Below are 23,456 nucleotides of genomic sequence, written 5' to 3' on the forward strand. Positions count from 1 at the left end.
GATCTGGGGGTGCTGAGAATTTGTATTTCAAACAGAGTTTGCGGGTCCAGGGATCACACTTTGAGAACCACTGAGACAGACCATGCAGGTACCTTTTTAATCCATTTTACAGTAGAGGACAATGAAACCTAATTTGCTTATGTAATTTTCATTTTATTCAAGAAACAGTTAATGTAAGGTACTATGCTAGACATTATAAGAGGTATAAAGATCATCAAGAAATTTTTCTTTATCTCTAAGAATTTAGTAATAGAGGAAGTAGAATATAGAGTTTCTCACTGCTAATCTACTATTCTTTCTGCAATGATGATTTTTAAACAAGGTCTAAAGTTGGGCTACCTTTTGCTAAAATCCTTGCTTTACCAGTTTGTAATCTTGGGCAAGTTACTAGACTTAGTTCTCTCATCAGTACAGTGAGAGGTAATAATTTACTTACCTCTTTGAGCTGTTGGTAGGAGTAAGCAAAATAATGTATGTAATGCACTTAACCATAATACTTGATAGATGAACTCTAGTAATTATTAGCTATCGTTAATAGCCTTTATTCATTGGATAAATATACAGTTGAGTACCTACAGTGTGGCAGATACTGAACTAAGTGAGTAGGTGAAATGCTAGGAAGACAATACACGGTCTCTGCAGTTTCATCTTGTGGGAAGTCAACATTTTTTCAAAAGGCTGAGGCATCTCTGTTAATATAGTTTCTCATGAAGCTGAGCATCTTTTTTCACAAGTTTAAAACACTAGATGTAGAATAAGAAGCTTTGTCATTGGCAAAGTGAGTGACTTTAGTTCCTTTGTTTCTTTTTACCTCTGTTGGAAAATATCAGATAACCTGACTCTTCACAGAAGTGCAGGAAAATTCATTGGGTAATTTTTATAAAATGCTTTAAGTTGCTCTGTAAAAGGTTCTATATGAATTTAAAGCATTCTTTTGTGATGTGAGTTTTGTCTTTCTTAGGATGATTTAGGAGCCTTATTGTATGTATCAACATACTTTTTCTTTGTAACACCAAGTTTTAAAGTGAACCTCTTAATCTAGAACCTTAGCTGATCTTTAATTTTGAGGTTACATCTTCCATTGATCTGGTCTGTAGTTCACAGCTAGTGCAAACAGATTAGATAATCAAGGTTAGGAATATACAGGAAAAGCAGTTCTGTCAGACTCATTGTGGCTAACTTTTTCATTTTGGGAACTTAGTTTAATATCAAGCCTCTTTGATTGTGAAAGTACAGAGCCAGAGTAGGGCAAGGTTCTTGTGTTTAACCGTTTCTAGGGAGAGGCAACTTTGGGGATGGTAGTCAGTTAATAGGAAAGAAAAAGTTGGCCTCACTCGTCTTACCAAATTTAATGTATAGCTTGGCCTTGCCTAGAAGCTACAACTAGTTATTTGATTTAATCATTTCTCATGCATTTTGTAGGCTGTAGTAGCAACTACAAGATGTGAAGGTTAAAGAGGCTTGAATTTGAAACATGCATAATTGCTTAAAGTTATCGTTAAACAGGTTCTAGAAATCATTCTTCTTTAATTTATGTGATTCTAAGGCCTACTAGATACCAGGTGATTGATTTATCATGCAGCTTATAAATGACAGAACTATCGTTGGCACATTGACTTCCACCTGCCCTCAGTCTACACCTTGCCAGTAAACTCTGGCCAAACACCTTACCTATTGGAACAATGACAGGCACAGAGACTGTGCTGAATGCCAAGGAACGAAATAAAATTACCGATTTTATTTACTACCTGGTATCCTGTAACTTTTCCCAAACCTTCTATATAATTTCCAGTACTTAAGAGTTATCAGTGGTATTTTCTTCTCAGTCATTTGCAGTCCCTGATTTTAAAGAAGTCATTTTATCATGGTAGCACAGAATTATAATTTTAATTAATAGGTCTTTCCTTTATCACTACAGGTATTGTATAAAATCATATATTTTTCTTTCTGCTAGCAAATTAAACTGTGCCTGTTGGACACCTTTAATTAATTAAACTAGTGATTATTTTCAATATGCTTGCAGAACTCATTGTAGCTAAAATAATTTAGATGCTAATCTTGTATCTAAAAGAAGGAAGAGATTTATGTTTGGGCTTAGAATATTTTATTTTTATGAAAGCTGTGGTAGCCATCCACTTCTGTTTCTGTTTATATACATTATCTGTACATGCACCTTTTGGAAAAACTAACCTATTTTTAGAATTAGAGGAAACAGAATGAATTTTAATGAGCTCTTTAACTTTAGTTCTTTAGTTAGCCATAAATCAACTACTACATCTGTTATTGTAGTGACTTGTATAAAGAATCTTGGGATATTTCCCCAGGCACCATTGCCATGAAATTATTATTGTTTATACACACTTGACATGATGTGCCTGCAGGTGGAATTTAGTTGTTTCTATTGAAATCTGTCACCAGTACAGAAATTAGTATGCACATCTGATCATTTCAATAGCTAAATCATACCTTGTTGTAGGTTGAATTGTTTTTTTTCCCTTCATTATTTATGAAACCATATTCTTTATAGTGATTTGGCTAAGTGAAGCAAAATATTCAAAATTATGCTCCCAGTTAAAAATAATAATAATGATCTTTTCCATCACCTATGGATGTTGTGTCTGTTCTAAAGTTGCTGATAAAAGGGTCAGTTTATTTTTCTGTATCACAAGATATTTCCTAAACCTGAACCGACTGCATGACTCTTCTAAATAGATTCCTTATGATAATTCAGAATGGAATCTTGGTGTTTAATGGTTTGAAGTATCTTTCAACAATTACTGATTTTTTTAAATATATATTCACTATTTTAGGCTATTATGATGACCAGCTTCTAAAATGCTTGTCTAGTTGATATAAATACTCTTGAATAGATACTTAGCAACAAAGAACCTCAACCATTTAAACTTAGTTCTCTACTGGTTTTTCCGTTCTAAAAATTAAACATTTATTCAGATTAGTAGTTAAAACACTTTGGCTGTTTTATATTTCTTTCTCTTGTCTTTTTCCACTGTCTTAATAAATATGTAATAAGTTGAACTGGCTTAATTTGGTAAATCGAATTAGAAAATTTTCTTTTAAATGAAAATAATGACTAGTAAGCAAAAAAGTTTCTAAATATGGTAAAATTTAATGCCCTAGAGATGCCTGATTTAAGTACATCTTCAGGCATATTGCCATTTGCAATATATAGTTATCTAAACTGGGTGGTTACCTTCTCTCCATACCTCATTTCAAAAAGGTTTTGTTCAAAGAGTTTTATTTGTCATTTTATGTGAAGGCAATCTTAAAATAAAAGTAATTTAGGAAAAGCACCTGCTGTGTGCCAGGCACCATGCTGGACTATGTGAAGAAGACACACATAGTCCCTGCCCTGTCAGGGGCAGCCTAGGGGGAAAGGCAGGCAGCTGAATGGACCCTTAAAATATGTTATGATACAGGTAAGTTGGTAGGACTCTGAAGCACTTACCTAACACATATTTGGGATTCTTCTGGAAGAAGAATTTATTTATTTATTTATTTATTTATTTATTTATTTATTTATTTATTTTCATACATTTTTGAGAGAGTGAGTACAAGTTGGGGTTGGGGGGAGCAGAGAGAGGTGGACAGAGGATCCAAAGTGGGCTCTGTGCTGACAGTAGAGAGAGCCTGATGTGGGGCTCAAACTCACAAACCACAGGTCATGACCTGAGTTGAAGTCAGACCTACTGAGCCATCCAGGCACCCCTGGAGGAAGTGACTTTTAAGCTCAGGCCCAAAGTATGAGTATGAGTCAGCCAGGTAGAGATGTGGTAGAATTTTCTGTTAGTGGGCACAACATGTGAAAAGAGGTGAGAGAGCATGGAGTCAGTGGGAGAACTAGAAGTAGTTCATCATAGAGTTTGATGATTGAGAGACTAAAGTTTTGGGGTTTTTTTTTGTTTTTTTAGGTACAATTTTTATTTTTATTTATTTGTTTTTAATATGAAATTTATTGTCTAATTGGTTTCCATACAATACCCAGTGCTCATCCCAACAGGTGCCCTCCTCAATACCCATCACCCACCCTCCCCTCCCTCCCACCCCCCCATCAACCCTCAGTTTGTTCTCAGTTTTTAAGAGTCTCTTACAGTTTGGCTCTCTCCCTCTCTAACTTTTTTTTTCCTTCCCCTCCCCCATGGTCTTCTGTCAAGTTTCTCAGGATCCACATAAGAGTGAAAACATATGGTATCTGTCTTTCTCTGTATGACTTATTTCACTTAGCATAACACTCTCCAGTTCCATCCACATTGCTACAAAAGACCATATTTCATTCTTTCTTGTTTTCTTGGCTCCTTTTTTAATTAAAAAATTATGGTTTCATTTTTAATATTTTTTAGGGTTTACTCTTGGTAAAATTTTTAAAGCTGACAAACACTACAAACTCATTAAACTCAGAAAAAACCAACATAATATTTTGATTAATTAGTTATCTAAAACACTTCTATAATGCTATTTTCCCTGCGTTTAAAAATAGGATAATTTCTATATGATAACGATTTTGCATTATCATTTTATATGCAAAGAATAGAAGGGTAATTCAGTCTTCTAGCTTGGTTGATCAAATTATTTTTCCAGTTTTATTGAGATATAACTCATAATATCGTATTAGTGTAAGGTATACAACCTATAATTTGATATAAGTATGTTTGATATAAAATATAGTTAATACAGTAAATTTAGTTAATATCCATCACTTTACTTACATTTTTTTTCTTGTGATAAGGACTTTTAAGAGTTTTTCTTTTAGCCACTCTCAAATATACAGTATAGTATTGTTAACTATAGTCATCATGGTGTACGTTATATCCCCAGAACTAATTTATCTTTTAATTGGAAGTTTGTACCTTTTGACCTCCTTCACACTTTCCCTCCATCCCTACCCTTCCCCACCTCTGGCAAATACCTGTCTGTTCTCTGTTTCTGTGAGTTCGGTTTTTTTAGATTCCACATACAAATGAGATCATACAGTGTTTGTCTCTCTCTGACTTATTGTCTCTTAGCATAATGTCCTCAAGGTCCATTCATGTTATCACAAATGCTGGTATTTCCTTCTTTCTCATGGCTGAATAATATTCGTGTATGTGTGTGTATTTTCTTTATCCATTCATCCATTGGTGGACATGTAGGTTGTTTCTGTGTTTTGGCTTTTGTGAATAATGCTGCAGTTAACATGAGGGTGCATGCATCTCTTTGTGGCAGTGATTTCATTTCCTTCAGATACATACCCAGAAGTGGGATTGCTGGATCAACATGGTAGTTCTACCACTAAAGTCTTTAAGCAAATATCTCTCATTATATCAAAAGGAAATCTTTAGCAAGCAAAGCACAAATTAAATTATACTTCAAATTTTCCTGTGAAACTAATATTTTTAACTTTTATAAAAATACTAAGATGTCTATTAGAATTATCTAAATGGTCCAGCCAGGGTATCCTTAATAACAGCTAATCTCATGTTGACACTGATAAAATAATGAAGTGGTTAAGAGTCCATAAGCATAATATACCTATTAAGATAGACTATGGATATGCTTCTATGTGGCATTTTTACAGTAATATTTTCAACCTTTGATGATTGATTAATAGAAACTCCAAATAAGTGAAAATAATATTTTAGATCCCTTATGCTGCAAAAAACATTTTGATTTCTCTGATTAGGTAATGTGATGAAGAGGAAAAGATCCTAGACTGTGAGTTTGACCATATCGGATCTCACTTCTGTTATTTTTAGCTTTCTGAACGTCGGCAATTAATTGTAGCTTCTGAACTTCAGTTTAGCTTTATAAAAAGCTCATGATACTCAATACCTACCTCCCTATCAACTTTTATAGGCTGTAATCACAAGGGAAAATGATAAAACCATAACAGGTATTAAGATGATTTTCGTATACAGTTTATTTTCATTGTGTATGTTTGGTCCCCAGATTTTAAAATACAAACATGATAATGGAATATATTGTTAGATTATAACTTGCAACAACAGGAAAGTTATCTTTTTACTGTAAGATGAAAATTAAGCCTTTATAGTACCTTCATATAGTTTTTTCCTTTTTAAAATTGTAGAATTAAATGAAAAAATTGAAAGAGATTGAGAGAGGAGAAAGAACTTCTGAGAATAACATCTAGACATTAAAATATCTCTGTGCTTAGTAAACCCACTATTTATCATAATAAAATTCTGGACCAAAGATTCTCCCCTGAAGCTACCTTACCCTCATCTCAATATTTTTTCTATACCAATACACCTCAGATAGAAGATTTACTCCCACCTATAACAGTGGCTAACAGTAGTTAGTGGCTTTTAAACTGGTTGAGTTTGGGGCTAAGAGATGGTGGTACAGGGAGAATGGCTTGGAGAGTGAGTTGGTGCCATACATAGTTGAAAAGCTAGCTGTCCAGGCTTCAAGATTCTGATGGGTCTCTCTGCCCTGCATCCGACTCCTCTGAGAATTACCTGACCTAAACAAGTATCATTGCAGGTACATCAGGACTTTAGTTTCAACTGTATGACTTTTGTTTTTGCTATTCATGGTTCATAAAAGAAAGATCTTTGTTTCAGCAATGTAAAATACCAGTTAGATTATATGTATGTCTCAGTAGAACTCAAACTCCTTTTCACTGTGACATTTCCTTTATCTTCAGCTTCCCACTTAAGGGCAGAAAAAGAAGTCTTTGATATATCATTTATAGTTATGAAATACAGAAATACAGGATTAGAGAGCTGAAGCTTTATCCACACAACAGCCTTGCCCAGGGCGAGCCCACGTAGATGTTTATTTCCAAGTTTATCCTACAAGTGCTTCTCAAATTGAGTTACATGTAAACCTGGGGAAAGTGAGTCAGAAGTTTATAAACTGCCAGGATAAACGTGGTACATTTTCCTGAAAATTGATACAATTTTATTTGCTGGCATATAAATTAAATTATTTTCAAATAATAAAACAAACAGGATATGTAATGGAGTGAAATGAAAAATTTGATGAAACATCAAACTTTAGCCCATTGGTTTAGGCCAGGCTTCATATTCTTAATAGTATCTAAGTTTACTCTCCTCTGCTATCGGGAGCATTTTGGTGGAAAACTTTAAGAAGCACCATTCAAATTCTATTTGAATTTTTAGCTTATTTTATCTTCACGGGGAGACTCCAGAGGGCAGTAGGCTTTAGATGTTCTGGGTTATTTACACAATGCCAAGCACTTTATCGGAGCACAGTAAATGCAACAAAAGAAACAAATCAAACCCACCTCTCCTGCATCCTGGTCCAAATCTGTTACCCTGCAAGCTGTGTGAAGCACTTTTGCCAAATTGTAGATTTTGTTTTTTTAAAAAATGGTTTATCACTAAGAATGAATCTTTTTAGCAATATATTCTGGCCTTTTTAGACAAGGTTCTGGCAGAATGAGTTCACAGATAAAAAGCGGTATGATTTAGAAGTAGCAATACATAATTAGCATCAGAGTCATTGTGGAGTGGAAACAGTTTCATTGGCAAAGTTTTTGAAAATCCCCTTAAGTCTAGTTAGAACGTATCCAAGGTTGCTAGAACTAGAAATAGAATCCAGGTGCTCTTATTTCCTATGGGATGTCTGGGCCACATGGCCATGATACCTGACTCAGAAATTATCAGTGTTTTTGTAAATACTGATACACCTTTATGTTACAAGTGTGTTTCTTAAAGATTTGCTATAAATTGAATTATTATAAATCAAGCGATGTTTTAAACATTTTAGCGGAGCTTTTTAAAGGATTCCCAAAGGAAATCCTTTCCTAAAGGAAAGAATCTTTCTCCTAATATGATCTAGTAGTCCCCTGATTCATCACTTGTTTTTCATTCCTTCCTTCCTTCCGCCCTCCCTTCCTTCCTTCCTCTTTCAAATGTTTGGATTTTTCTGTTTTTCCGAGGCACACCTATGTAAGTCTTTGAGGCTCTGTCACATTTGGCTTTGGATCCACACAGCAAAGTATATAAAAGGAAGAATGAAGTCTTTTAGTAGCATTTGGATAAGAGTTCTATGTGTTTAAAACATGTAGATCACATTCAAGTTTAGAATGGTTCTGCAAATAAGATAACTGTTGAAATGCTAAAGAAAGTTAAGAATGCCTCCTAGCTCTTTTGGTTAGTTGTATATGCAAGAGTTCTGTGTATGATATAAATCTAGAATTTCTTATCTTTCTTCCTCATGTTTGTATAAATAATAGGGTAATCCATGGAATAGGAAAAGATAATAGTCCCTGATCTTTAGTGCAATGATATATATCCTTTTTCTTCCCTCCAAAAGGATGTTGCTGAGTAAGAAGGCTCAGTAGAGGTTTATATATTAGGTAACACTATAAAATGTATTTTATGCACATGTAATTTAAATAATAGACTTTACTTCTCACACATTTTCCTTATCTTTAGCAGAAGGTCAGAAGCAGATTACAGAATTATAAACATCCCTAGCTGATACTTTAGAGATCAGTATTTTTCCTCCTGTTTTGCTTCCCAGAAAGCAAGGAATAAAAATATTCCTGACAGTATTGAAAAGGATTAGATCTGAGTTCCCTACCTTTTCCAAAAGAGATACTCCTTTTCATTCAATTAAAGTTTAATCTACTAATATAAGTAGCCTTTAAACAATGCAGATTATATTCCCTAGAAGCAAGAAATTGCAGATAGTAATGCTATAAGTCAAAATGATTTTCCCAAAAGACATAATATTATAATTAGGATTATTATAATTCTTGATTAAAAATCATACATCCGTCTTACATTTTTTTAAAGTACAACTGTTACACAAATACTGCATATTTATTTAGGTATAAATATAATTAGGTATAAATATATGTTTATAATATTTTTATAATGAAGTTTCTGACCATGGATCACCCACGTAAATAAGGTGGTACACTAGACATCAAGTGAACCGTTGAGTGTTTCTAGATGCTGTAGGAGATATAAAGATAAATAAGACCCAGTCTTGCCCTTCAAGAATGTGTATTGAGTATGCTAAGACTTATAGATCTGTAAATGTAACAGAGGTAGGATATGCTAAGTGTCATAAGGAAGATACAAAGTTCTGTAGGTCATCAGAGGATAGAGAAATTGTTTCTGGCCAAAGGAATTAAAGGCATCACTGGGAGCATAATTTAAGCCTTTAAAGAATAAGGAAAGGCATAGTCTTTAAGGGCAGGTCAGTGTTATCGATTGGGAATCAGGAGTTACTAACCATGTGACTTTAGTGTCCCACAACCTTTCTTAATATCTGTTCAATGTACCTTATGGAATTATGAGGATTCAAAGTGATAATGTATTTGACAGTGCTTTATATATGGTTTAAACCACCATGTGTGTTTTTATTAGCACTTTAGCTTTATGGGAACAGAGCAAAATAATACAATAACATAATTCGGTCATGGGATTTTAGCAAGGGCTTCTTTTGAGAAACTTTTAACAACCAAATTAATGAAATTTAGAAGTACTTAATGCAGAACACCTGGGTGGCTGAGTCAGTTGAGCATCTGACTCTTGATTTCAGCTCAGGACATGATCCTAGGGTTGTGGGATCAAGCCCTGTGTCGGGCTGCACACTTAGCATGGGATCTGCTTAGGATTCTCTCTCTCTCTCTCTCTCTCTCTCTCTCTCTCTCTCTCTCTCTCTCTCTCCTTCCCTCTCTCCTTCCCTCTCTCCTTCCCTCTCTCCTTCCCTCTCTCCTTCCCTCTCTCCTTCCCTCTCTCCTTCTCTCTCTCTCTCTCTCTCTCCCTCTCCCTCTCTCCCTCTCCCTCTCCCCCTCTCCCTCTCTCCCTCTCCCTCTCCCTCTCCCTCTCCCTCTCCCTCTCCCTCTCCCTCTCCCTCTCCCTCTCCCTCTCCCTCTCCCTCTCCCTCCCTTCCTCCCTTCCTCCCTTCCTCCCTTCCTCCCTTCCTCCCTTTCTCTGTCTCTGTCTCTGTCTTTCTCCCTCTCCCTCTTCCTCTGCCACTCTTCCCCTCTCGTGTGTACTCTCTCTCTCTCTTAAAAAAAAAAAAAGTACTTAGTGGCTTTTTGTGAAGCTCATTCAGAAATGTAAGTGAAAACAGAAGAGGTAAATTATGATAGAGAGACAAAGGAAAGATAACCATCCCCTTTGCTCATCCTCCATGGAAATCCAGGTTTAGTTCCCCAGCCCACATGAGGACCATTCCCTACTCGGATTTTACTGAGATTCTCCAGTAAAATCCCAATGTCTAAACTGATTGAGCACCAGCAATATCCTGTCAAGGAAACGTGACCAATTCCCCTTCATTTGGGGGACTAAATCTCCTTCTTAGCTAGAGCACTGACCCCAATTAGAAAACCATCCTGACAAAGCAGTTAGTCTTCAGTTCTTTAGCTGTGTAAGCTGATAGGATGATGATTTTGGGAGGCAAGAAGGGGACTTGGAATAAAACATACTGTCTTGGAGCTCTAATATTTAGGTAATACTAAGAGAAAGAAGATTTCTGTAAAGGTTCTATTGTGTGGGAGCTGTGTCAAAATTAATGCTTAAGAATCTGAACATACCCAAGGTGTTAATTTTTAGGTAACTTGCCTAAAAGTGGAGGTAGACTTTGGTGAAGAAGGTTTTTCAAAACAATGGCAATGGAATTGAGCAAATCATAAGGATCTGATTATTGGAAATACATAAAAATAAGGGTCTTGGACTGACCATCCCTCTGGTACCTTACCTGTCTGTCTGTTGACTAGATGGAACTAGATGTGCCAGACCAGCAGAGATTATGTTTAGGTTACGAACCCAAAACATTGTATTGAAGTACTGTAGCATGTTCCTATCCTCTCTAGTTTCGGGATATTAAATACCTTATTTGAAGTTATTTTTATTACATGTCTAGACTGTGGCTAGGAATGGACTACCCTAAAACACTCCAGTGGGATTTTGAGGGATGATGAAAAAAGCTGTTGATAAAAGGGTTCATTACCAGTATTTTCCTTTTTCTGTTGCCACTGCCCACCTTGCTATATCCACTGAAACTGGATAGTGGGACAAATGGAATTCGGGAATTGGCTGATTTCGTAGCTGCTTCTGCTTCTACCTCTGGCCAGTCTTAATCCATGCAATTCAGAACATCCAATAATAGGATTGGCAAAAGTAGACATTGTACTCTGTGTCCCCCCTTTTTAAGAGTATGTCTAATATGAACCATGGGTCCACCCAGATTGAGATGTTAGAATCTATAGAGCATTCCATGTGCATCTTTTGGAAATGTCTAGCCATTAGTACCTGGATTGAGTTTAGAGGATAAGATAGCCTTTGAAGAGTATGATTTCTACATTTTAAAAGTAATGTGGTATTTCTGTTTCAGAGGAAAGATTATCTTATGGTAGGAACAACAAGAATTCTTAGCAAGGAATTGGAGAAAAAGGAACCCTCTTGCACTGTTGGTGGGAATGCAAACTGGCACAGCCACTGTGGAAATCAGCATGGAAGTTCCTCAAAAAATTAAAAGTAGAACTACCCACTATCCAGTAATCACACTACAGGGTATTTATCCAATAAATACAAAAACACTAATTCGAAGGGATATGTGCACCCCTCTGTTTACTGCAGCATTATTTATAATAGCCAAATTATGGAAGCAGCCCACATGCCTGTGATAGATGAATGGATACAGAAGATGTGTGTGTGTGTGTGTGTGTGTGTGTGTGTGTATGTATGTGTGTGTATGTGTATTATTTCAAGTTTTTCCCATTATAAACAATGATTAATGAATATCCGATATCTTTGTGCATGTCTCCTTGTGCATGTATACACAAGTGGAGTATTATTCAGCCATAAAAAGAATGAAATCTTGCTATTTGCAACAACATGGATGGAGCTAGACAGTATAATACTGAAAGCCAAATAAGTCAGTCAGAGAAAGACAAATACCATATGATTTCACTCATACGTGAAATTTAGGAAAGAAAACAAATAAGCAAAGGAAAAAGAGAGAGACATACACAAACCGAAAAACAGTCTCTTAACTATATAGAACAAACTGATGGTTGCCAGAAGGGAGGTGGGTGGGGAATGGGTGAGATAAGTGATGGGGATTAAGGAGTGCACTTGTCACGAGCAGTGGGTGATGTATGCAAGTGTTGAATTACTATATTATACACCTGAAACTAATAAAATGCTGTACGTTAACTGTACTGGAATTTTAAAAAAAGGTTACTTTATGGTTTGTCATGAGTCACCATCTTAAACATACCCACTTATATTATACATGTGTTAATAAGTGAACATTTAGTTCATTCCTACTGTATCTTATTGTATGTATGTGTCATGATTTGTGTATTCACAAATTGCCCTCATTGATGGACGTTTAAATTATTTCAGGTTTTTCCCACTATAAACAATGATTAATGAATATCTTTGTGCATGTCTCCTTGTGCATATGTATTTCTCTAGGGCAGTGCTTATCAAAGGTTTTCACATCTTTCCGTATGTTAAAAGATACTTTTACTGGCCCTATTATCTGGGAGGTGGTGGAATATGGTAAAGCTACAGAGATCTCTGTGGCAGTGTGTTACAAATAAAATCTTATGCTCTAAAAAAGGGGCAGGCAAACTGTAGTCCTCAGCCAAACTTAGCTCACCACCTATTTTGGTAAATAGTTTTACTCAAACACACCCATGCCCGTTTGTAAACATCATGTCTATGGATGCTTTCATATTACAGTGACAGAGTTGAATAGTTGCAGCAGAGACCATATGGCCTGCAAAGCCTAAAATATTTACTGTCTGGCTTTTTATAAAAAAAGTTTGCTGACTCCTAGTCTAAAATAATAATTACCAGACAAATACAGTTTCAACCTCTGTAAATCTGGGAATTGTTTTTTTTAAATTTGACTTTTCCATGTACTTATTAATGTGAGGTAAAATTAATTTATGGTGAAATAAACAGATCTTAAATGTATAATTCAGTGAGTTTTGGTAATATAACCAACACCCTTATCTGAGTCTTATTAATTTTTAAAATTGGGTTGTTTATGTTTTTATTTTCAGTTTATAGAAGGAATGTGTGTATGTATATGTGTGTTTCTGACACAGATTTTTGATCAGAAACATGATATGTGAGTATTTTCTCTCAGTCTGTGGGTTGCCTTTTCATTTTCTTAACAGTGTCTTTTGAAGATCAAAAATTTTTAATTTTGTTTAAGTCCAGTTTATCAATTTTTTTTCTAGTACTATAAAAGTTAGTGCTTTTTTATCATAAGAAATCTTTGCCTATCCTAAAGTCACAGAGATATTATTTTATGTTTTCTTCCAGAAGCTTTATTGGTTTGGCTTTTAGGTTTATGTCTGTGATCCCGCTCATATTAATTTTTGTGTACAGTATGAGGTAAAGTTTGAGATTCATTGTTTTCTGTATATCTAGTCAGTCCAGCTTTATCTGTTAAAAAATTTGCCTTTCTCCATTGAATTGTCTTGGTGTTTTGTCAAAAATCAGTTGATAACATATGGGCATAATATCTGGTCTCCCCATTCTGTTCACTGCTTTATTTATGTCTGCCCTCACACCTTAAATTTTTACCTGCCATCAAATATTTTGCAGCATGTTGATTGGAAAGCTGTACATATGCCTAGAAGTGGTATATTGCTAGGTCATTGTAAACTATACATATCTTTATCTTGTCTACATATGCCTAATCTCTCTGTGGGACAACTACTCCAGTAGTCTCCTAACTGTTCCTCTTGCTTTCAGAATCTATCTCCTTTTAATCCATTCTCCACACTGCCATCAGAATGATATTTCCAAAATCAAATACGACTTTGTTTCTTAAAATCTTCCTTGGCTGCTCAGTGTCTAGAGAGGTATGTATAAACTCCTTACTTAGCAACTAGGAAGTAAGCCCCTCTCATATCCCGCCCACTTCTTAAAATGTTCCCCATACTCCTGATTTCACCAGTCTAGCTTATTTCTTGAGAAAGTTTATTTCTTGAGAGTTAACTATTAACTATTTCTAGTCTATTTCTTGAGAGTTATGTACACTTTTATTTTTATGCTGGGAACATGCTGTTTCTTTCTAGAATGTCTTTCCTCTATTTCATTGCATGAAACCCTATTTATCTTTTAGTATCATTTCTTTTGTGGTTCTTCTCTCCAGTTGATCTCATGTTCTCATGTATAAATATAGTATATTTAAATAGTTTGTTTATATATCCCTGTGACTGTATTGTGAGTTCTTTGAGAAGCTTGTCTGGTTTATTTTTGTCTCTTTTTTGCCAAATAGTACTAGCCAATAGTTGTTACTCAGTTGTTAGTTGTTTGGGGTTTCTTTTTAAGTTAAATTGCCTCTAAGCAAAATGATGCTTGAAAAATTTTAGTCTCCCTTTCCAAATCTACCAGCTAAAGAAAATGTAGCCCAATCAATGTGACTCATAGGTTTCTGATGAGAGGAACAAATGAGGCAATTGGCATAGAAAAAGGTTTGTTTGTTTCTTTTTAAAGAACATGATTTTTTAAAATTATTTTATTTTATTTTATTTTTATTTTACTTTATTTTAAGGCATGGAAATATTTGAAAAATGCTTTAAAATATGGCCTTATTGTTGGCTTGTAACAACATTCCAATAAAATTTAACCATCTTGGTGTCTTAGAAATTTTATTGTGATAGAATTTCACTTTCACATATTTGTATTAGTTAAAATAATCCAAATATTAAAAGGCTATTTTAAAATTTTTATCCCTAATATTTTTAGTAAATCATAAAAAATATGCTCAGTAAAACAGTAAAACTGAAAATAACTAAGAAAATAGTTAACACTGAAAAATACTAAGTTAAAAAAATAGCTAAGTTTAAATGTACTTTACGGACTAAACAGGGCATTTTTCCTATACAAAGTCTTAGCTACATATGTATATGTCTGTCTCGTTGAGCCTTCAACTCAGTAAACATTTATTGAATACTTCTCAATTCAGGCATTATGAAAGTGATATTATATATAGCATAGCTAATATTTAGTGAATCTTACTATGTAACAGTGCTTAAAACTTTGCATATATTGTTTCATTTGGTATTCACAGTAAACCTATATTGTAGGTACTGTCATTATCCACATTTTATATAGATAAGTAATTTGCCAGAAGTAATAAGAAATCCTTAGTCTAACTTCAGAACCTGATCTCTAAACATTATGCTCAGGATCAGCAAACCATAGCCCCCAAAGCCTGATTTTATAAGGCCTGCTACATTTATAAAGTGTTTTTAAAAAATATGACAGAGATGTATATGGCCTGTAAAGCATAAAATATTTACTATTTGGCCCTTTACAGAAAAAGTTTGCCAATCTTAGTATAGATGATAAAAACAGAGTCCCTGTTCTCAAGAAGCTTCCATTCTAAATAGGAGATTAACACAAACAGAATTGCTTGTTAGGAAATTTTTTAATTAAATTGAGGAAATGACAGGATTGGCTTTATTATTACTACTCAGTCTGTTTTTGTAAAGCATGGCAAGGATATAAACAATGAATGTCACCGAAAGATTTGTACTTTCTAAACTAAGCACACAAAGTATTAAACTATATCAGGAGATGTATTTTCTGCTAACACGATTTATAATATGACAGTTAAATAATTAATCAAATGGTTGGATACAGGGGGATTTTTCTCAAAAAGAGAGAAAAGGATAAATTACTCCATGCCAACTGAACAGTATTCCGAACACCAAAAATAAAATCAGGGGAGGCAAAGATTCTATAAGTTTACAGTTTGTACAGACTGGCACCCATTGTATGAGTAGTATATGTTATGTGTATATTCATGACATTTAAAAAATCTGGTAGTAGCCTCAAGCTATTTTTTCTGAATATCATTAATATTAATATGTAATTATTCAACTAATTAAAGTATATACAGATAACTCCCCAGTCCTTAGTCTGCTGGGTATATATAATTTAAATGTTTCTCATTTGATTAAATTAAATCTCTTTTTTGAACATTTTTCTTAGCCTGAAAAGAAATGTGTATGTTATAAATAGCAGTTTTGGTTTCTGTGTTCTGTGTTGGTGCAGGTATTTTGTTTGGCATTAATTTTATATGGAAATGTATATTTGATGGCATTTTTAGTTGTTTAACAAAAGACTGATACATGTTTTACTATAACAACTGTTAGTATGCCCTTAACTATTTATTTGTACATTATCCTCTCTATTCTAGTCGTGGAATTATCTATGTAATTGAGTAAAAATAGGAGTGGCCACAGATGCATAAGAAAACACTTCTGCAAATTATTGCATTTGCCGTACCACTTCTTTTAATGTTTTTATTTATGTTTGAGACAGAGAGAGACAGAGCATGAGCAGGGGGAGGGCAGAGAGAGAGGGAGACACAGAATCCCAAGCAGGCTTCAGGCTCTGAGCTGTCAGCACAGAGCCTGACACGGGGCTCAAACCCACAAACTGCTAGATCATGGCCTGAGCCGAAGTCGGACGCTTAACCAACTGAGCCACCCAGGTGCACTGCCATACCACTTCTTAAAGACTATTTTGCAGTTCTGTGCTGTTGAAATGAATTGCCTGGGTCTTTAGAGAATGCTGAGAAGATTTAAGTAAAAGAGAGGGAAAGGCATCATTTGGAGAAGGTTTGAATGAAGTTTTTGTGTGTGTGTGTGTGTGTGTGTGTGTGTGTGTTTTGTGTTGTGTTTTTTTTTTTTTTTTTTTTTGTGGTTAAAAAATACTCTGAACCCTCTATCTAGCCATGTCAGTCTTTAAAAATAACAGAAGAAATCGCTCCACAGCTGTATGTTGATAGAATTGTCTCTTGCCAAGGACAAACTAGCATTTTCAAACTATTGCTTTTTTAGTAAAACATAGTATGCTGTTAGCCAGTTTTATGCTTAATCAGTTTAATTTAATCAAATGCTGTTCTGTATCAGGGACCACAGAGAAGAAATACTCACATTAAAAGACTGTTCAGTCTGTGGGTTTTTAGAAAGGCCATTGTTGTTTCTCCTGTCCTTCCTCCTCTCTGTGGTTAGGTTTGTGACTGGCAGAAATAAGGAGATGGTAAAACTCAGACTTTTTTTTTTCTTGCTTGACATTTACCAACTCTTTTGTCACTGGAATGTGAGAAAACACATTTTTGCAATCTGCCACTCAATTTCCCAATTCAAAAAAGGAATTTGGACATATTTTTCCCTAGCAGCACTACATGGAAGAATTCACTTTGTCTGTGGCCATTACATAAAACAGTAAGAATAATGCAGTCAACTCTCTCCTAGATTAAACCAAAGAAGATGTAGTTGTAGATCATTTAAAATAGTACAGTCAAAAAATCACTTTTCCTTAATTTTGAATAGTTCTATGCCATGCTGTGGTAACTTAACAAAAGGATACAAAAATGATGTGTGGAGGCCCATAGTCTATCGTGTGGATAAGACATACCTCAAGAAATAGAGAGCTTTTGTGTTTTTGTTGCATGATGGTGAACAGCTGTAACCATCAGCTAGCTTGCCCTTTTTGGCAGCTGGCTGTTTTTAGCACTTAAAAAAAATTGCATGCTATTTGCCTCTGGTGCCTGGCATTCTTCAATTAAAATTTTAAATGTATTCTTATCATCCCCTAACACAAAGCTCACTTATGCAGTCCCAAATCTAGCCTGAGACACCTGTTCTTGAATCCTTTTTTCCTTTTTATTCAAAAAAGTTTAATGTGAAATAAATCTCTGTGCTGTGTCATGCTTGAATAAAGAAAGCATACATTACTATAATGGGACACGATGAAGCTACTTAGATGGGCTTACATGAATGGTTGAGGCCTATTAATAGATATGAGATATTATTACACCAAAGCCATTTCAATAAAGGATTAATGTTGTTAATTTTAAGAGTTTTGTTTTTGTTTTGATAACAGTTTGGGAGACAATAAATAGGGATAGAGGCTTGATTAGGTGTCACTTTGATATCTTGTAAGCCTTAAATTTCCATCAAATAGGAAAGAATAAAAAACTATTTTATATGAAGACAGATTTTTATATGGATGTTTGCCGTAAAAGAAAAAGGACTTTGGAAATGCTACCTTTCCACTTATCTCAAATGATAGCCTTCAGATCAGTATTGACCAGAAAAGTCTTATAGTTGTGAACTTGAAAACATCTACACTGAAGTAGAAATTAAGTACATTCGTATAGAACAAGCTTCTTCCCAGGGCAGGAGTTTCAGTTAACCCATGACTCATACTTGATTGAATTTAAGCAGTTCTTCCATCTAGCCTTACAGTTGGACTGCGAAAGCCTTTGATTTAACAGAATGTTCTCTTTGTATTTCAAATTTGTGATAAATTTAGCCTTTGTTAGTTAGAGATTCCATTGAAATCTTTCTAGGCCTACTTTCCTCTTCAATCAAAGGAAGCACCTTATCTTTTCCCATAATTAATCATTTTTATCTCTGATATCCTTTTTTTTAAAAAAGAGCTTTCCTCATTTATTCTTTCCAGAAAATGACTCTAAAAGGAGGTAGCATGATTTTTAATTAATATATGACAAGAAAAAGGAGGATTAGAGATTATCTTAACTGGACAACAGTGTCAGAGATCAGGATTTTCTGGATTTAGTTTTATCTGGATCAAATTATTGTTCTGTTGATGGTAAATGGTTAATGGTAAATTTATTCATTCCATTTGGCATATTTTAAAATAAATTTTTAAAATATAAAGCAACGGACACCCATTGTTGAAAAACCCAGAAAGTGTAAAAAATGTAACAAAATAAAAATATATAAATATGTGTATGCATATTCTTTTAGGTCTTTTTTGAATGCATGTTTTTTTTAATTATATACTTTATTTCTTAGAACAGTTATACATTTACAGAAAAATTTGTTAGAAAGTACAGTCCCCATATGGTCCCTCCTTCTCTTACTCCACCAGTCCACCATGGCTCTGTTTCCCTATTATTAACATTTACCTCAATGTGGTACATTTGTTACAATCAGTGGACCAATGTTAGTACATTATTATTAACTATTATTCATAGTTTACTTTGGGGTTCAGTCTCTGTGTTATATAGTTATATGGGTTTTACCAAATGTATAATGTTATGTATCCACCATTACATAATCATACACAATAGTTTCACTGCCCTAAAAACCCCCTCTGTGTTCCACCAGTTCACTCTCACTCCCTCCCTTCAACCTCTGGCAAGCATTGATTTTTTTTTTCCTGTCTCCATAATTTTGCCTTTTCCAGATTATCATATAGTTGGAATCATTATGAAGTCTTTCCTGACTAACTGCTTTTTAAAAAAAGTTCCTCCGTGTCTTTTTTGTAGCTTGACAGCTCATTTCTTTTTTGCTGAATAATATTTAATTGTATGGATGTGCTACAGTTTTATTCACATATTGAGGGACTTCTTTTTTTTTTTAATTTCAAGTTAGTTAACATATAGTGTAGTATTCGTTTCAGGAATAGAACTTAGTGATTCATCCAGTGTTCATTCCAACAATTGCCCTCCTTAGTGCTCATCACCCATTTAGTCTAACTCCCCCAAAGTCCTCCCCCTTCCAGCAACCCTCAGTTCTCTGTATTTCAGAGGGACATCTTGGTTGCTTCCAATTTTGCGAAATTAATAAATAAAGCTGGTATAAACATTCATATACAGGTTTTTTGTGTGAGTATAGGTTTTCAAATCATTTGGGTAAATGCTTAAGAGAGAGCTTGCTTGGTTGTCTGGTTAAGACTATGTTTAGCTTTGTAAGAAACTGCCAAACTATCTTCTAAAATGTCTGCTTGGGCTGCTATAACAAACAAACAAACAAACAAACAAACAAAACAGACTGGATGGCTTAAACAACAAACATTTGTTTTCACAGTTTTAGAGGCCGGGAAGTCCAAAATCAGAGTACCAGCAAATTTGTTCTTGGTGAGAGCCCTCTTCCTGGCTTGCAGGGGGCTGCCTTCTTGATGAACCCTCACCTGATAGAGTGAAGAAACTCTGATTCCTCTTTCTTTTCTTACAAGGGCTGCAGTCCCATCTTGGGGGGGTCATCTCCTCATGGCCTCATCTAAGCCTAATTACCTCCCAAAGGCCCCCACCTCCTCATACTATCACATTGAGGATTAGAACTTCAACACAAGAATTTAGAGAGGATACAAGATTTGGTCTGTAGCAGTAGCTTTAGCATTTTGCATTTTCACCAGCTGTGAATGAAAGTTTGTGTTGCTTCACATCTTCTCCTGCATTTGGTGTTGTCACTGTTTTAGATTTTAGCCATCCTAATAGACATGTAGTGGTATCCTTTTTGAATTTACAGTGCACTAATGATCTTTAATGTTGAGCATCATTTCATATGCTTACTTGCCATCTATATGTCTTCTTTGGACAAGTGTTTATTTAGATCTTTTGCCCATTTTATGATAAAGTTGTTGGTCTTCTTGAATTTTAAGAGCTCTTTTCATATTTTGGATGTAAGTTTATTAACAGAAATTTCCTCCCTGTCTGTGGCTTTTCATTTAATTCTTTGAACAATGTCTTTCATGGAGCAGAATTTTTCAATTTTAATGAAGTCCAACTTTTCAATTTTTTCTTTTATGGATTATGCTTTTGGTGCTGTATGTAAAAACACAGTGCCAACCCAAGGTCGCCTAGATTTTCTCCTGTATTTCTTTTCTAAAAGTGTTGGAGTTTCGAGGGGCACCTGGGTGGCTCAGTTGGTTAAACTTTTGACTTCGGCTCAAGTCATGATCTCATAGTTTGTGGGTTCCAGCCCCGCATTGGGCTCTGTACTAACAGCTCAAAGCCTGGAGCCTCCTTCGGATTCTGTGTGTCCCTCTCTCTCTGCCCCTCCCCTCATGCTGCCTCTATCTCTCATAAATAAATAAACTTAAAAAAAATTTTTTTTAAGTTAGAGTTTTGAGTTTTACATTTAGGTCTATGATCCATGTTGAGTTAATTTTTTGTGAAAGATACAAGGTCAGTGTCTAGATTTTTCTTTTCTTCTCTCTCTCTCTCTCTCTTTTTTTTTTTTTTTTTTTTGCATGTCGACATACAGTTGTTCTGGCACCATTTGTTGAAAGACTATTCTTTCTTGATTGGATTGCCTTTGCTTCTTTGCCAAAAATCAGTTGAATATATTTGTCTGTGTTTATTTCTGGGCTCTCTGTTATGTTCCATGGATCTATTTGTCTATTTTTTCACCAATACCACACTGTCTTGATTACTGTTGCTTTTTAGTTAAGTCTAAAAGATAGTATCAGTTCTCTTGACTTTGTCTTTTTGATTGCCTGTCCATATAAACTTTAGAATTATTTTGTTGGTATCTACATAGTAATTTGTTGGGATTTTCACTGAGATTGTGTTGAATCTATAGATCAAGTTGTGAAAAATGGACATCTTAACTATACTGAGTCTTCCTACCTATGAATTTGTACTATCCATTTATTTACATCTTCTTTATTTCTCCAGAGTTTTACAGTTTTCCTCCTATAGATCTCATACATATTTTGACTTAAATGTCTTTCTCTCTCTCTCTCTCACTCTTTATTTTTTGGTTCTAATGTAAATGGTGGTATGTTTTTAATTTTAAATTCCAGTTGCTCATTGGTGGTGTATAGGAAAGGCTTTGAATTTTATATATTAGCCTTGTTTCCTGCTAATTTGATATAATTGCTTACTGGCTCCAGCAGTTTTTATGTCAGTTCTTTGGGATTTTCTACATAGATGATCCTGTCATCTCAGAATAAAGATAAAGATAGTTTTATGTCTTTTTTTTCCCAATCTGTATACATTTTATTTCCTTTGCTTGTCCTAGTGAATTAGCCAGGACTTCCAGTACAATGTTGTGTAGAAACGATGAGAGGAACATCCTTGCCTTATTCTTCAGCTTAGGAAAAAGACATCAAGTTTATTACAGTTATATCTGCCATTAGCAGTAGGTTGGTTTTAGATGTTCTTTATTAAATTGAAGAAATTCCCCTTGCTGAGAGTTTCTATCATGAATGGATTTTGGATGTAGGATGTGGATTTTTCTATATCTTTTGATACTATCATATGATTTTTCTTCTTCAGCCTGTTGATGTGAGGGATTACATTAATTAATTTTCAAATGTTGAATCAGCCTTGATTAACCTGAAATAAATCCCAACCGATCATGGTGTGTGATTCTTTTTAAACATTGTTAGATTTGATTTGCTAATGTTTTCTTGAGTATTTTGCATTTATATTAGTGAAAAATATTAGTCTGTTTCCTTTCTTATAACATCCTTGTATAGTTTTGGAATTAGTGTAATGGCCTCATAGAATGAGTGAGGAAGTGCTTCTTCTGCTTCTGTTTTCTGGAACAGATCATAGAGAATTGATGCCATTTTTTCCTTAAATATTTGGCAGAATTCACTATTTGGATGTGGTGCTTTTTGTTTTGGAAAGTTATTAATTATTCAGTTTCTTTGATTGATACAAACCTAATTAAATGATCTATTTCTCCTTGTTTGAGTTTTGGTAGAATTTGTCTTTTAAGGATTTGGTCCATTTCACCTAAGTCATCAAAATTGTGGGCATAGAGTTGTGCATACTTTATCCTTTCAATATCCATGGCATCAGTAGTGATGGTCCCTCTTCCATTTCTGATATTAGTAATTTGTGTCTTCTTTTTTTCTTGGTTAGCCCAAGTAGGGGCTTGTCTATTTTATTAATCTTTTCAAAGAACCAACTTTTGGTTTTGTTGATTTTCTCTATTTTTTTCCTGCTTTCAATTTTATTGATATCTTTTTCTGCTTACTTCAGACTTAATTTGCTCTTCGTTTTTTTTTGCTAGTTTTCTAAGTTGGAATGTTAATTTTAGATTTTTCTTTTTTCAATATGTGCATACAGTGCTATGGAGTTTCCTCTAAGTACTACCCTTGCTGTATCTGACAAATTTTAATGTTTTTTTTTAATTTTCATTTAGTTCAACAGTTATTTCATCTCTCAAGAATTCTTTAATTCTTGTGTTATTTATAAATGTGTTGTTTAATCTCCAAATATTTTGGGATTTTTCCAGCAATCTTTGTATTAATATTTTTTCATTTAATTCCATTATAATCTAAGGGCATATGTGGTATGATATCTGCTCTTTTAAATTTGTTAAGGTGTGTTTTATGGCCCTGAAGACGGTCTGTTTTGGTGAATATTCCCTGCAAACTTGAGAAGAATGTATATTCTGCTATTGGGTGAAGCATCCCATGTCACTTAGATACAGTTGATTGATGATACTGTCCTGCTCAACTATATCTTTACTGATTTTCTGACTGCTTGTTCTGTCACTTACTGATAGAGTAGTGTTAAAGTCTCCAAACTATAGCTTGTGTATTTATCCTTGCATTTCTACCAGTTTTTACCTCATATATTTTTACACTCTGTTGTTAGGTGCATGCATATTAGGGATAGTTATGGCTTCTTGGTGAATTGACCTGCTATCATTATATAATGCCTCTCTTTATTGCCAATAATTTTCCTTGCTCTGA

At 34.5% G+C, this 23,456-nt stretch overlaps 1 protein-coding gene across 15 annotated transcripts in view; it reads left to right on the plus strand.

Annotated features, from left to right (window-relative positions):
• Nucleotides 1-23,456, plus strand: part of FUT8 (fucosyltransferase 8) — a 310,615-nt gene that overhangs the window by 251,259 nt on the left and 35,900 nt on the right. The window lies entirely within an intron of this gene.

The sequence above is a fragment of the Panthera pardus genome, unplaced genomic scaffold (assembly GCF_024362965.1).
Source record: "Panthera pardus isolate Hobbes unplaced genomic scaffold, ASM2436296v1 HiC_scaffold_24, whole genome shotgun sequence".
NCBI lineage: Eukaryota > Metazoa > Chordata > Mammalia > Carnivora > Felidae > Panthera > Panthera pardus.